Raw genomic sequence first — 16751 nt, 5'->3', positions numbered from 1 at the left:
GTCACAAAGAGTTGTGCAGGATATAGGCAATTACATCGGGGAATATGTTGGCTCTGATGAGAATAACTTCATTGGAGTATGGCGTGACTACTTACGGGTTCGAGTAGCAATTCCTTTGGACAAACCACTGAAGAGAAGGATGAAAATAAAGAAGTCAGAAGAAAATTGGTGTTGGGTGAATTTTCGATACGAAGGAGTTCCGACGTTCTGTTTTATATGTGGATTTATGGGACATAACGAGAAGTTTTGTGAGAAGCTATTTGATGTGCCATTGGAGAAAATTGAAAAGCCATATGGTATATGGATGAAAGCTGAGCCTAGGAGAAAGAACCATACGATTGGTGCAAAATGGTTGAGAAAAGGGAATCAAACTCCGATGAACAATCCAATGCCGGAAATGGAAACTAGGGTGGAGGACGGTGACAGCGTGATTGTAGCTGGTGATAGAACAGATCCCAAAAAAATAGGAGATAGGGTTGTTATTTTTGGCAATAACAGCACACAAGGAGGAGGAGAAATAATAGGAGGGGATTTTGCAGAAATCGGGGCTAACAGAATCACAACAGCTAGACAAATTTCAAATAGCAATCCGGAGGGAAATGCCATAATGGACTGTGGGCTTGTAATAGTCGACCCAAAACGTAGAAGAGTTGAGGATATAGAGAGTATTGGGCCTAGTCAAAAGAATAACCAGGAGGATGTTACTATGTTGGATAAAAATAATTTTGAATTACAGAACCAAAAAAACGGGATAATGGCGGGTGCTGCAGAGCAGGCCCGCCTAGGGTTATGAGTATATTTAGTTGGAACTGTCGAGGTATAGGTCTTCCCTCGAATATTCGGTTCCTAAAAAATGCTATTCAGCAAGAAAGACCTTCCTTTATTTTCTTATGTGAAACAATTGATAATAAAGGTAAGATGGAGAGAGTTCGTAGAAGTCTGGGATTTGATGGTTTGATTGCAGTAGATTCGGTGGGTAAAAGTGGAGGTTTGGCGTTTCTTTGGAGGAATAAGGAGCAGGTGCTTCTTCGTAGTGTGTCACAAAATCATATTGATGTGGAGATTAATATGGCAGGGAAAGAGAAGTGGAGGTTGACTGGGGTGTATGGTGACCCGGATAGAAATCAACGAAAGAAAACATGGGACTTGCTTCGAAATTTAGCAAGGGATTCTAATTTACCCTGGTGTGCTATAGGTGATCTTAATAATGTGATATCTCAAGATGACAAGCAGGGGGGAGCTCCATATCCTCACTGGTTGGTGGAAGGGTTTAGAGAAGCTCTTTATGATACGGGATTAAAGGATTTAGAATTGATAGGTCACCAGTTTACATGGGAGAGGGGAAGAGGAACTGCAGCATGGACGGAAGTGAGGTTGGATCGAGCTTTAACGACAGAGGAATGGTTAAGGTTATTTCCAATGGCGAAATTATACAATTTGGAAGCATCGTCATCAGACCATTGTCCTTTATTATTAGTGCCTGAGGTTAACAATAAGTTCACTGGTCGAAGGAGATTCCGGTTCGAGAATGCGTGGTTGACTGATCCTATGTGTAGACAGTTGGTATGGGATAGTTGGGAATCGAATGTTGGGGGAGATATACAAGATAAAATTAAACTCTGTGGGGAGAATCTAGAGCAGTGGGGGAAGGAGATTACGGGGAGGTTCAATGCTCGTATCAAAAGCTGTAGACTTGAAATGCGAAGGTTGAGGAAATTTCGAGATGCAGGCTCAGTTGAGAAGTACAAGGAAGCGAAGAAAACCTTGATGATCATCCTGGAACAGAAGGAAATATTTTGGAGGCAAAGGTCTAAACAACTTTGGCTGCATTCGGGGGATAAAAATAGTAGGTATTTTCATGCTTCAGCAACAGCCAGAAGGAGATCGAATCAGTTTTTTAAGTTGAAGAATGGGGAAGGGAAATGGGTGGAGTGGGGTGATGGGCTGGAAGAACATTTAATTGAGCACTTTGATCATTTATATCGAGCTGGTACAGTTAATTGGCAGGAGGTAGTGGATTGCGTGGATAAGAAAATTACGGCAGATCAAAATATAGAATTGATGCGTGAGGTGACAGAAAATGAAGTGAAGATAGCCATCTTTCAAATGGACCCGGACAAGTCGCCAGGACCGGATGGGATGACTCCGGCATTTTACCAAAAGCATTGGTCTATAGTTGGGCAGGATGTGTGCAATCTGGTGAAGAAGTTTTTTCAAGAGGGATTTATTCCGGAAGGTCTTAACGATACAAATGTAATCCTTATACCTAAGAAAAATTCCCCAAGTACAGTAAGTGATCTTAGACCCATATCGTTGTGTAATGTAATAGTGAAAATAATTACCAAGGTCATGGCAAATCGAATGAAAAGTATGCTCGATGGTGTAGTTTCAGAATGCCAAAGTGCGTTTCTCCCTGGGCGGTTAATCTCAGATAACATTCTAGTGGGGTTTGAGATGGTTCATTATTTGAAGAGAAAGCGAAGAGGAAAAAATGGAAATATGGCGCTGAAGATTGATATGAGCAAAGCGTATGATCGCATAGAGTGGGATTATTTGCGAGAATTATTGTGTAAAATGGGGTTTCACGAGTGGTGGGTGCAGCTGATCATTAGATGTGTTACTTCCGTTAAATACAATTTTACTCATGGTTCTAGAGATATGGAAGAGGTTATTCCAACTCGTGGTCTTCGTCAAGGAGACCCTCTGTCTCCGTATCTATTCATTTTATGTGCGGAGGGATTGTCAGCGTTGCTTAGAAAGTTTGAAGACAGGAAGATGATTCAGGGCATTAAGGTGTGTCGAAGAGCTCCTAGAATCAATCATTTGCTCTTTGCAGATGATAGTTATCTCTTCTGTCAGGCGGAGGAAACAGCAGCGATGAAGATGGTGGAGCTATTACAGGTATTTGAATTAGCCTCAGGCCAACAAATTAATCATTCAAAGTCAGCCGTGATTTTTAGTACAAATGTGAGTAAAGAAAGTCGAGACTCTATTTGTGATGTATTGCAAATGCCGGAGGCTGGAGAGGAGGTAACTTATTTGGGTCTTCCAAATATGGTCGGGAGGAATAAATCGAAAGTTCTGGGTTTTTTGAAGGAGAGGATGTCTAATAAAGTTCATGCATGGAAAGAGTCCTGGATTTCACAGGCAGGAAGAGAGGTTTTGATTAAACATGTTGCTCAAGCTGTTCCAACTTATGCCATGAGTTCTTTTTTGTTGCCAGTTGAAATTATAAAGGATTTTGAAAGAAGTCTTTCGAAATATTGGTGGGGAATTAAGGAAAATGCAGCTTCTAACATACACTGGATGAGTTGGGAAAGGTTAAGTCGGCATAAAACGAACGGGGGGATGGGGTTTAGAGATTTCAGGGAATTTAATTTAGCTCTGCTTGGTAAACAAGGTTGGAGATTAATTTCAAAGTCAGATAGGCTGGCAAGTAGGGTATTTAAAGCATTGTACTACCCGGACTGTGATTTTCTTGATTCGAAGCTGGGCAGTAATCCTAGCTTCGTTTGGAGGAGTATTTGGGAGGCCAAAATGGTCATCAGAGCAGGTGCACGCTGGAAGGTAGGTAATGGCAATAAAATTAAGGTGCTGGGGCAGCCATGGCTTAATGATGCAAATAATGCATATGTTACAACGGAGGTCCAGGGGTTGGAGGAAGCTACAGTGTCACAACTGTTAAATACGGATGGTAATCAGTGGGACAATGAGATTATAATGGATTTGTTCAACATGCGAGACCAGCAAAGTATCTTTAATACAACAGTTGGTGCAAACGGTGGGGAAGATGAACTGTACTGGGAGGAAGATATGACTGGGGAGTATACTGTAAAGTCTGCGTATCGGATGCTTCAACGACAAAAAGGTCTGTGGTATACATCTGATACTAGTAGCCTATGGGGAACAATATGGCGTATAAAAGCCCCTCCAAAGGTGCTGAATATGGTGTGGCGGGCACTATCAAATAGCCTACCAACACGGTCTATTTTAGCATCGAGACGTGTGCCATTGAGTGTTGAATGTCCTCTGTGCAATGGGGCGGAGGAAACAATTTTTCACGTCTTAGTTAACTGTTCTTTTGCAGACATGTGTTGGAGGACGAGAGACAGATCGTATAACAACACAAATGCTGTTAGTTTTGATGGGTGGCTGCAGAGTATGTTTAACCAAGCAAGTAAGGATGAGTACGGGGAGATAATCACTCTTTGCTGGAGTATATGGCAAGCTCGGAATAAGGTAGTGTGGAACCAAGTTAAAACACCAGTTCACCATGTGGTATTTTCGACGAAACAGTTTCTTACAGAATGGAAGGGAGCTCAAGTAATGTCGACTAAATCTCTATACCGGGATGTTAATATCAGGGATGGAGCAATATCTTGGGCAAGGCCAAAACAGAATGAAGTTAAGATTACCGTCGATGCTGCATTATTTTCTGAGTGTTCGAAATTTGGTGTTGGGATGTTGGCAAGAGATGTTGATGGTGCTGTAATTCAGGGGAAATCAGATCTGTTTGATGGGGCTGTTAGGCCTGAGTTTGCAGAGGCCATGGCAATAAAGGAGGCGCTCAGCTGGGTGAAGGCGATGGGGTGGCAGGAGGTGGTTATCGAGTCGGATTGCTTAGCTGTTGTTCAAGCAGTTCGAAGCAAGGTGCATATGGGTTCTCCGTTTGGGAACATTATTACGGAGTGTCGAAATCTAGTTGAGGAGTTAAACACTGAGTTGTATTTTATTCACCGATCTGCTAATATGGCGGCTCACTGCTTAGCGAGAATGTCATATTCATTCCCAGGTCGAGTTTTCGATAGGAGGTCTGTTCCTATTGAGTTAGAGTCTATCTTGAGTTCTGATTTATTTGATTAATAAAACCTTAACTTTCAGTCAAAAAAAAAAAAGTAACTATTGTATGTCATTGGGCACACCATAGAAAATCCCTATTATTATATACGTGTCTATATTACTTTTTTGTCTTACCTTATCAAAATTTTATAATTATTTCAATAATTAAAATTTTAAATAATTCATGGGCGTATTTAATTGAGATTTTAATGTATTTTAAAGATTTTGGGTATTTAATTTGGATTAAAAAAATTCTTTAAATTCTAGTAATGTTAAATAAGGACAAGAGAAAAAAAATAGAATCTGAAAATATTCAATTTAGATTTTTAAAAATTTGGTGATATTCAATAAGAATTAGAGTAAAAAAATTTAGAATCGGAGAATATTAAATTTATATTTTCAAAATTTCTATTAAAATCTTTAATATACAATTTAAATTTTTAAAATGTTTTCCTTAAAATTCAGTAATATCAAAAAATTCATGAATTTTTTTATATTTAATAAAATGGTAGATTTTGATGCATTATGTTTTATAACTTCTAAAATATTAGCAAAATTGATGAAATTTTGAAAGACATCTCTATTTAAATCAGTAAAATTTTACGAGATTTATCAACAACACGTCTAAAATCCACGTGCGTAAAATTAAAATTAGTAACAATTATTTAAAATTAACGAATTATTAAAAAATCCCTAAAATTCAAATAGGATACACGATCGTATTTGATTTGGGTCATTTGTGACACGCCCAATTTTAAAATCATTATCTTATAACGCGTGTGATATACAGATTTTTCTTAATATTTTTGATATTTTCAAAAAAGGAGCAAGTCATGTTCTTTTATTGAAAAGAGCAAGTTATATCTTCCTTATCTATATAATACACTAACATGAGTATAAAATTATAAGATATTTTATTCAGTTGAAATGACTTATTTGCCCCTATATCTAAAGTTTAGTTAAAAATGTGTTGTTGGTTGAAAAACGAACTCAAGACTATACATTCACGAATAGATGTTTATACCATTATATCATATTATCACATATATTATTAATAAAACACATAATATGTGAGTTCATAAATAGTATTATATTTTATTTTCAACTTCAAACATAATTAGTAGATAATTTTGAATAGTTATGTTAGATATTGAATGCTAAGAATATAACACAGAGGGGTATTGTGTTTCTTGAATAATTTTGTCTTTTAAAACTTGTTTGAATTTTGGTGAATAAAGCAATTAGTAATTTTGTAGAGATATTGAACTAAGCATAAATAACACAAACACACAATATCAAAAACTCACTCAATTGTATTAATTAAGTTTGTCTTGCTACAAATTCTGTGTTCTTGTAAATTAAGAACTCAGCTTTCATCTTGAGAGAATACAGGAAAATCTAGATCTGTGTGTTACTTATGAACTAAGGACTCGTGTATGCTTTATAGACTAGCAGCACGGGTTTACCAAACTTGCACTAAAATGTACTAAACCAATTTCTAAAACAACCTTGTCTATTTCCTTTTATGGTGTTAGCAAATCTGTGCAGAATCTTGCAGGTTTGTGACCACCCTTTGTCCAGTTAATCTTGGCCCTTGATATGGTATTCTTCAAGCTGCTTTGTAGATTTTCCAATTCAGTGAATGAGTTATTTGTTGACTGATAATCTTGAATCTTGAACTTGTCTATATTCTGAATTTGAGGTAGTATATCGAGATCTTCAATTTGTTCTATAGAGAAGTGACATATCGATAAGTGTAATAACTTATCGATATCTCTGAGTTCTCTATAGGTATATTTGACTTGTCGAGGTCTCTAGATCCTTGCATGTGAAATGACTCGTCGATATGTCTAAGATCTCTACATGTAGAAATGATTTGTCGATATCTCTGAGATCTCTATATATACAGTTTGACTTATCGATATCTCTATATGAGAAATTGACTTGTAGACATCTCCAATTCTTCACATCTTCATTTGACTTGTCGATATCTCTGAGATTTCTTGTTGTAAAAGACATGCCTGTACTTTAACAAGACTAATACAATTTGTCAACCCTAAGTAAGTTGTATTGTTATCTTAATTTGTATTTTGTACTTGTAATAATTAAAGTCTGTAAAAATGCAAAGGAGCAGACTGAAGTCTTTTTTCTAAAACAGTATCAAGCCTAAGGATTCTATCTGAAAGAAGATCAAGAAGATCATGCCTCAGAAGAATTTTGAAGAAACTTGGAGTTGAATAAATCTGTTTGGAGAAAAATATTCTAAGTCAAGATCTCTACAAGTCACAAATTTAATGTTATCGAGAAGTTATTCGAGAACTCTAGAGAGTACCAACGGATAAGCAATATCTACTTGATGGATCAGCAATATCTACTCGACGGATGAGCAATATCTACTCGACGGATAAGCAATATCTACTCGATGGATGAGCAATATTTACTCGACGGATGAGCTATATATCTACATCCACCGGGAGTGGAGAAGTCAGAAAAGCTACTTGAGAACTCAAGAAGATATCGACAAGCCAATTTAAAGAACTGAAGATTGGAGATATCGACAAGTCATTCCTTCACTAGAGAACTCAGAGTTATCGATAAGTCAAAGTGAAGATATGAAGACTAGAGATCTCGATAAGCTGAAGACCTCTACAAGTCAAACTCAATATGGAGTGCTAGAGATCTCGATAAGCCTATGTACTTATCGAGATGTCAAGTATTTTATTAATTCAAACTGGAGATCTCGAAGTACAGTCTCAAAGTACAGAATTGCAGATCAGTTCAATATCTAAGATAAACAATCAACAAACAATCCAACAGCTGGATTGACAAGTCTACAAAAAGCAGCTTGAAGAGTGTGTAAGATTAATGGCAAAGATTAACTTACAGAGGAAGATTAAAGTAAACATGGGATACTAAAGATATGCTAAGCCATAAATGAAAGATTTGTTTTTCTATAAATAGAAATGACAAGTGACAGTTTAGAAAAGCTAATAGCATGTTTATTATCCACTGTGTAAACCAGCAGTTAACTGAGTTATAAAGTTAACATTGGTCCTCTAGTTAGATGTAACAATTTAGATCAAATCTCTTGTATCACTCTCAAGAACAAGCTGAGCTCTTTAACATCAAAGAGCTTAGAAATTTTGTAGCAAAACAGTCTGAATTTTTAATATAAAAATTAAGTGAGTTTTGAAGATTTGTGTTCTTTATTTTCTGCAAGTTAAAATTCTGCATGAACACTTTTCTATACAATATTTAATTTACTTTGTTCAACTATTAACTTTCAAGAAAAGCCTAAAATCAGAAAAACACATTCACCCCCCCCCCTCTGTGTGTGATTCATTACCTAACAAGTGGTATCAGAGCAAAATCTGAAAGTAAACAAATTCAGGATCTTGGAAGAATGAATACACAGAAAATCAGTATTATTAAAATTCCTACCTTTGACAAAGCTAACTACACTCTTTGGAAAAAGAAAATGATGTTGTTTATCAGGATGGCCAATCCACTCTAGATTCAGATCCTCAAGAATGGACCTTCATTCCTATGGTAAGAGTTGAGAAATCTACAGATGGAGACATGGTCATACCAACTCATTATGCTCCTAAAGATCCAGCTGAGTATTCAGACCCTGAAAAGGAGAAAGTCTCCCTGGATAGCAGCTTGCAATTGATATTGATAGAGTCACTTGACAATGTGATGTACAATAATATTGTTAACTGTGATACTGCCAAGCAAATATGGGAGAAGATTGAAATACTCTGTGAAAGAACTGAGGAGGTTAGATCTAATCAAAGAAGGATACTGATTTCACAGTATGAGGGTTTCATGGCTAAGTCTAAGAAAAGCATTACTGATGTGTTTGAAAGATTCAATAAGCTGATAAATGACTTGCAGCTTCATGACAAATACTATGAAGCTGAAGAGGTGAATCTAAAGTTCTTGCTTACTCTCCCTGACCATTTAGAACAGAAAATCTCAGCAATCAGGGAAGGGAGAGACTTAAGCAGAATAACTCTGGAAGTTCTATATGGAATTCTCAAAACATATGAACTAGAGATGATTCAAAGGCAATCGTTGAGATCTAGTCAAGGACATGTTATAGATGGCTCAAGTGCTTTAATTATAAATGAAAGCCAATCCTTCAATGATGAACTAAGATCTCAAACTTCAGTTGCCTCAACAAGTGAGCAGAGAACAAATGATTCACAGGAGCAAGTCATACTAGAGTTGGAAAAGGATGAGTTCTACACTCTTGAAGAACTGGATGAGCTAGATCAGTCAATGGCCTATTTAGCTAGAAAATTCTCTAACATTAGAGTAAAGAAGCCAAGGTACTTCAGAAATAAATGACTATCCTTCAACAAAGACAACAGCTGGAAAGAGAAAGGGAAGTATAATTCTGACAGCAATAGTGGTTACAAAACTGGATTTGTTGGCAGATCTAATATAAGGTGCTTTAATTGTGATGAACTAGGCCACTTTGCTACAGTATGCAGGAAACCCAAGAAGGCGAAGAAAGATAAAGCTTATCTTGAACTGGAAGCAAAGTATGAAGCTATTCTGGAAAAACATCAAAACAAAGCTTACATTACGGAGGGAAAGAGTTGGGATGATTCAGATAATGATGAAGATGAGGAAGTTGGAAACTATGCTCTAATGGCTTCGGAGTAAGGTGAATCATCCTCATCAAAAGCACAGACACCAACTCTTACCACTATTGATTTAAACATGAATCAATACAAGGAAACTGTTGAAAAGATGAGCACGGAAATGTTTCACATTCACACAAGTATGGTTGCTGCTAATGAAGAAGTTAGCAGATTAACAAAGATAAATAAGAAGCTCGAGAGTGTGAAGCAAGAAACTGAATTGTTGCTAGTTGACATTGAAGCTTTAAAATAAGAAAATGCTTATCTCAAGAACAAGCTCAATTGTGCAAATGAAATTGAAGTAGTGTTAAGGGAGAAGCTAGAAAAGAATGAAGTAAAGATGAAATCTTTCAGAAATGCATTTGAACTGGTCGAACAGTATCATGAGAAGAATAAGCCATGTGCAAACATTGCTATTGGCCTTTACTATGATGACATGAGTGACAAAAAGAAAACTGTAGGTGACAAAGGGAAAGCCAAGAAGACTGAGAATACTCCAACCTTTTTAAAAGAGATTAATGCAGATATATTCAAAGCATGTGTAGTCAACTTTAGTGAAGAAGAATTGAGTATCAAGAAAGAAATTGCTGATGAAGATAAAGAGAAGAACACTGAAGAATCAGTTCAGTCTTCCAATACTGAAGAGAAACTCATGAACAAACAAAGTCCCAAGACTCCTGTTCAAGAAACCAAAACTGAAGATGCAAGAAAGAGAAAGAAAAATAGAAATGGGAAAATAGGGATAAACAAAAGCAATAATTTTGCTTATGTTGCAAATGCTCCTAGAAAGAAGTGTGAAAAATATGGCTCTTCAAATCGTCTAACTCACCTTTGTAAAAAGGTTGTTAGCAAGCCAGTTGAAGGAACTTGCAAATACAATGAAGCAAATTCTAATGAACCCTATTCATTATGTGACAAGTTTGACTGCATTCATTGCAACATGAAGGTAATGAAGAGTTGCCACAAACTGAGAGTAGACCTTAAAGAATCAAGAAATGAGTCTATATTAGAAGGAAAACATGCACAACAATCACTGAATTCTGTTTCTTCTAAAATTACTCCTTCTACTTCTACTGAACAAGTTACCAATAAGAAACTACCCAACACTGTTTGGGTTTCCAAATACACCTAAGAATCATTGTGTGCAGGGCAAGTGAAGAAAGTCATCTGGATCATAGATAGTGGATGTTCTAGGCATATGACTGGTGGTAGAGCCCTGGTGACCTTTGGAGACAACAGCAAATGATTCAAAATGGGATATGGCAAGATTGTTCTTGAAATGTTGTCTTTAAATGATGTAGCACTAGTAGCTGATCTTAAAGTGAATCCTTTCAGAATTAGCATATTATAGACAATGGTCTCAAGTCATATTCAACAAGAAGAATACACTATTATCAGCAAGAAAACCAGTGAAGTTGCTCTGAAAGGAGCAAAGAAAGAAAGCTTGTTTGTTGAAGATTTTGACTCAACAAATAAGCATGGTATTTGTTGCTTATACACCAAGGTATCGGGAGAAATAAACAAGCTCTGACTTAAAAATCTGTCTCACTTGACTTTTAAGAAAATTAACACCTTTTCAAAAAGAAGTTGGTAAGAGACATGCCTAAGATGGAGCTTGCTCAAGTTAAAGTTTGTGAAGTCTGTCAGACTAAGGAAATGAAGAAACTACTCAACAAGAGAATCATGGAAATAGAAGCTCATCTCATACACCTGAGTTTAGTTGCACAACCTTACGGGGAGAAAGAGGATCTTCAGATACTGGAAGAAAGCTCAACTTGGGATTATGGTATCTCAAGGGAATCAGTTTTGGAGATGTTGGACTCACAGATACAGATTTTGCTGGATGGAGGGTTCACAAAAAGAGTTCTAGTGGAAGATGTCAATTTTGTCTTTCGAAGACCTGTATCCTGATATAACATCAATCTCATTTTTGTACCAGCAGAAAAACAATTGGCTGATATTTTTACTAAACCTTTGGATGAAGCAACTTTCACTAGATTTGTAAGTGAAATTGGATTGCTTAATTCTTCATCCTAAGGCAATAACTCAGCTAATGTTTTGCAGCAGATTAATCTCCAGTAAATCAAAATTAATTTGGAAATTAACTGAAATATGAATTATAAATATTTCAGAAATCTCTGTATATTTGTTTTTCAAATTCAATTAACTTGGAATTTTTCAAATTCTAAGTAAACTGATCAGTTGTTAATTTACATTCTTAATATGTAAAATTAACACAAGGCAGAATTACAAATAACCAAAAGTATTTAGAGAACTGAGTTCTTGATAAGTATAAATTGACTTCTCGACAAGTCATTTTAGGACTTCTCGAGTGAATCCTCGATAAGTCAATTTACTGACTTCTCGAGTGACTTCTCGATAGGTTTAAAATGACTTATCGATAAGTCCTTTTAGAATTCTCTAATAGTGTTCATTCACAGAGTTCTCTACAAGTACAATTCTTGACTTATTAATAACTCAGAACTGAGATAATTTAAATTAATAAATTATTTTCGTAAAATATCTTTGGAAAATTTATTCTAATTTTATTTTGAATTTATTCAAATAAAAGTTAGAATTAATTCAGTCCACTTTTTGGACAAACTGGATATTTATTTGACATTTCGATGAGTCATTTTTTTAGTTCTCTATAAGAGTAATTTAAATTGACTTCTCAATATGTACTTCACTTCTCAAAATGACTTCTCGATAGACAAACTCCAAATGTCTATTTTTGAGTTCTCGACAAGTCATCTACTTTTACTATAAATACCCAGACTTCTCAATACATATTCTTAATTACAACTTTCGAGATCTAAAGTGACCTAGCTTTTAATCCGAAACCGTTTTCTCTCTCGTTTTTCATTCCTTCTCAGAAATTGTTCTTACCCATTCATTCTCATCTATCAACAATGGCCCAAAATGTTGATAGGACATTTATCCCAGAGAAAGGAACCAACTATCTTGCTTTTACTGATGCAAACCAAGCTCCTGATAGTTTCAAGGGGCTTGTGAAGCTGCTGGCTGAATCCTATCTTGCAGGTGCATTGACTGCAAATCCAGTACTGTATCTAGACGTGTTGCATGAATTCTGGACTACGGCTGTAGTGAGGACTGATGTTAACAATAACTCTCTTTTTTGGTGGTGACATGTACAGTTGGAGGCCAACAAATAGAATTCAATGACCAAGATGTGAATAGAGCCTTGGGGCTACCAACTGAGAATCTGGTGAAGATACCAACTCCTGATGAGCTTATTGAGTTCATGGACTTCATCAATTATGGTGGGAGAATCAACCTGTCAAGCTTAAATATAACCAATCTAAGGAAGGAGTGGTCATTCATCTTTGACTCTGTAGTAAGGGCCTTTACTTGCAGAAAAACAGGATATGACAATATCTCAAATGTTGTGCAAAAGCTGGTGTATTCAATTGCCCACAACAGACACCTGAATGTTGGTCTGCTGATCCTGGAAAAACTTGCAACCATGCTGGTTATGCCTCTGACAGCTAGAGGTAAGGAAATTTTCTTTCCTAAATTTATTATGTCCACTTTAAATAATAAAGTAGCTGACATACACCTGTTGAATGGTATAGATAGTACTAAGATAGGCAATTGTAAGCAAGTATCCAAAATAATATTTGGCTCACTTACTACAAAGAATAAGGTCAATGTAAGTCTGAATATCACTCCATTTATATTGGAGAGATTTAGGACTTATTCTTATCATATGCCTGACATGAGATCTAATGCACAATCTAGTACAGCTAAGATTCCTGAACCTGTGGAAGTACAAACACGGGATCACCAACAGGGATCTTCCCAAACTGCAACCATTCTTTCACAACCTTTAGAAGCTAGGAAACCAACTACCTCATCTTCTCAAAAGGGAGAGGTCAGTAAAAAGAAGAGAAAGGGGATAAACCTATATATGATAACTGAGAGTGGTGAGGAGAGAGCTAAAAGAGAACCACCTCTGGTCAAAAGATCCAAAAGAAATAAACAAACTGAGTTGGCCACTCTATTCTCCTCTACATCCTCCCAACAGGATACAATTGTAAAAATAACCAAGAGTGAGTCTACACAGCCTGCACAAGAAGCAATTCAAGTGTATGGTAGGAGAAATAAGGAAGGCACACACTGTGAGAGCACATCCCTTGAAACTCCCTCATTTATTCAGGGGGAGCTGCCAACACTCACAACAATCTCTTCTATCTAATATTTCTTCTATTCCAATTCCACTTGAATCCATTTCTCAAGTGCACCAAAAATCAAGTGACCTAGCTCAAGAAGCTTTGCTCACCACCCAGACACCTCCTTTAGATGGCGAGAGGCTACATGATGAGATAGACCTTGATGACACCATCACAAACATGGGGGATTCATCAGTATTTACTAAAGACCCCATGGATACCACTAATGTACCTTCATGTGTAAAACAGTCTTCACAGACTGGAAGGTTTGAGGGTAGTACTCCTGAGGGGGAGCTATCTAAATACTCTCTAATTCAATTGGAGGTTCCTCATGTAGGAACAAATCCCCTCACAACCCTAGCAGAAATTGCCTCTGCGGTTGAAGCTAGGAGTACAATTGCCCATGATCCTGTCATAGGTGAGGCAAGAATAGCACATTCAAGTGCCAGTGTGTTGCAAGACACACAAGACTTTGAGACTGGTGTACATGACAGTAACCCAATCAAATCCCCTCCAATTCAATTGGAGGTTCCCACTATGAGTGGAGGACAACACATTGTCAAAACCACAGAGCAATCTGTGAGTCAAACTGTGATCTCAGTCACAGGAGTTTCTGATGAACCATCCACCTCTCAACCTCAACAACCTCACATACTCTTTCAGTGGCTAGAAGAATCTGCCTCTCAACTAACTTCTGTAGATGATATACTAGTAGAGCAGATCTCTAAACTGACCAACATCTCACAGCATCTTCCAACTTCAGACATGAGCAACCAAGACTATCAAGCTATCATGCTTGCTTATAATGAAGAGGTTGAGGATCAAAAAGAGAAAATTGTCAATGATTCTGAGCCAGATGGGAATATGGATGCATGGTTGTCTGATGACTTTGCCTTAGAGATGAATCAAATTCTGTCCAGATTTCGAGAAGAATATGTTACTATTCTGAGCAGCAATGCAAGAGACTTGAATCCAGAAGCTGTCTATGATGCCATTACAGATGTATACAAAGCTTAGCTCAAAGAATTTCATCTGTTTGGTAAGGTTCTTCAAATTAAAACTTACTGGCCATGAAGACAGAATCAAAAAACTGGTGAATGAGAAAATGGACAAGATCATACCATCTCAAGAGCAGATCTCCTCTAAATTCAAACATTTTTCTGAGCAAATGACCAGGATGGATCTTGCCTCCATTGAGAAGGAACTCAAAAATCTCAAACAATCGTTCACCAATCTCCATGAAATGATCCAGAAACAAATTACTCATTCAAATGAGACCAAGGTTCAACTGGATCAACTTCACCAGAGCAGATTTAAGCCCTCAGCTTTGCTAATGGAAGGGATCAAAGAGGCTATAGAAGAACACTTTAGCACATTTAGCAGCTCTTATCAGCCTGGATCCACTATAACAGATCTGCAAATTCAGTCTCTATAGGGTCAAGTCACAGCATTGCGAGACTCCAACTCCTCTCTCACTGCACAAGTTGAGGCTTTGACATCTCTTATCAAAAGCCAACAAACAGATATCCAAACTCTGGTGGATTCTGATAAGTGGATTTTATATCCACTTGGAATGCTTTATTACAAGCTTAAATTGGTGTTTTGGACTCAAGTTGTTAGTATTTTGATGTGTTTTTGTGTTATTACATTTCAGGTATCAGTTATATGAAGAAATGAGCTTTTAAAGGAAATATGATAAAACGTGATCAGAATTGGAAACCAAGTTCATTGTCAAGTTATAAATAATCTCAATAGCTTCGCATGGGCAGTTGAATCGCCTAATTCTGATGAGTAGAACTCAAGTTATGGCCAAAACAAGATTCATCAGAAATTTTTCCAGACAGGAGCTGAGCGCCCGCCCAGGAGAGCTGAGTGGCTGCCCAAGGCGCAGCTGGTCGCTGATTTCGCTGAAAAACCTTTTTTGAGTGGAATTTGACGATTTTAAGGGTCCATGTCCACCCGGGCGTATATATACTTAAAAAAGGGTTTTCATCATCCGGGAAGATTGAGATACCAAGGAGAAGACCTAGAAGCACAGAACAACTCTGAAAAAGAAGATCTTGTTTTCAACTTGTGATTCTTTGAATTAGTTGTAACTTTGGATGCTCGTTTTCATTCTTGTTGAACCTAGATCTCGTTTATTCGTACTTTAGTTATTATTCAGTTTATTAAGACCTTATTTTATACCATGCTTTCATTGGAACCCATGGTGACGATGAGTTCAATTATGAACTAATCATTGTAATGGGATTCTAGCTGATTTACTAATGGATTTTAAAAGTTAATTTGTTTTAATATCTTGGTGTGTGGTGATTGATTGATATCCTAGTATTGGTTGTGCTTATTCGTCTTATGTGCGTAGCTAACATATAAGATAGCGTGTTAATCTCTATTGAAGCGACAGTGAATATAGAGGTTTAGAACTTGCCATGCTAGCATAGGTTCATGTATGTGTATGCATGATTCGTAGGTAACTTTAATCGTTTTACTTGCCCTATGTAATCATTATGGATAACTTGTGCTTAAACCGTTATGTTGTCAAATTCTATAGACATATAGGTTCTCAATATAATTGGTGCCTATTCAGCTTCTATCTCTTTTGTGGATGTCTGGTAGAATGGTACTCGTGCAACGAAAGTTGGCGTTTATCAGTTTCGTGTTATCTGATTAGTGTCATCACCATCACATGCTAAAGTTAAGAACAATAAGGCTATTGAATGAAGTAGTAATAAACTTAGGATCCCATGTTTGTCATATATAGTAATTCAACCTCAATTCTCTTAGTTAATGTTATTTAGTATAATCTCTTAGTTTAATAAAAACCTAATTTTTTATTCATCTTAGCATTGAGCGATAACCATACATTGTTGCATAGGTGCATAAATTGAACTTAACCTAAACCAGTCTCTATGGGAACGAATCTGATTTATATCTTATACTACTTGTGAACGCGTATACTTGCGTGAATTTTAGCGCGTATTTTCGCCCTAACAAGTTTTTGGCGCCGCTGCCGGGGACTCGGTGTTAATTTTTAGTTTATGTGCTTGTCATCAGTGGTCGTTAAAGT

Source organism: Apium graveolens, chromosome 4 (assembly GCF_009905375.1).
Source record: "Apium graveolens cultivar Ventura chromosome 4, ASM990537v1, whole genome shotgun sequence".
Taxonomy (NCBI): Eukaryota; Viridiplantae; Streptophyta; class Magnoliopsida; order Apiales; family Apiaceae; genus Apium; species Apium graveolens.
The sequence above is the reverse complement of the archived record's forward strand: the minus strand, read 5'-3'. Positions refer to the sequence as shown.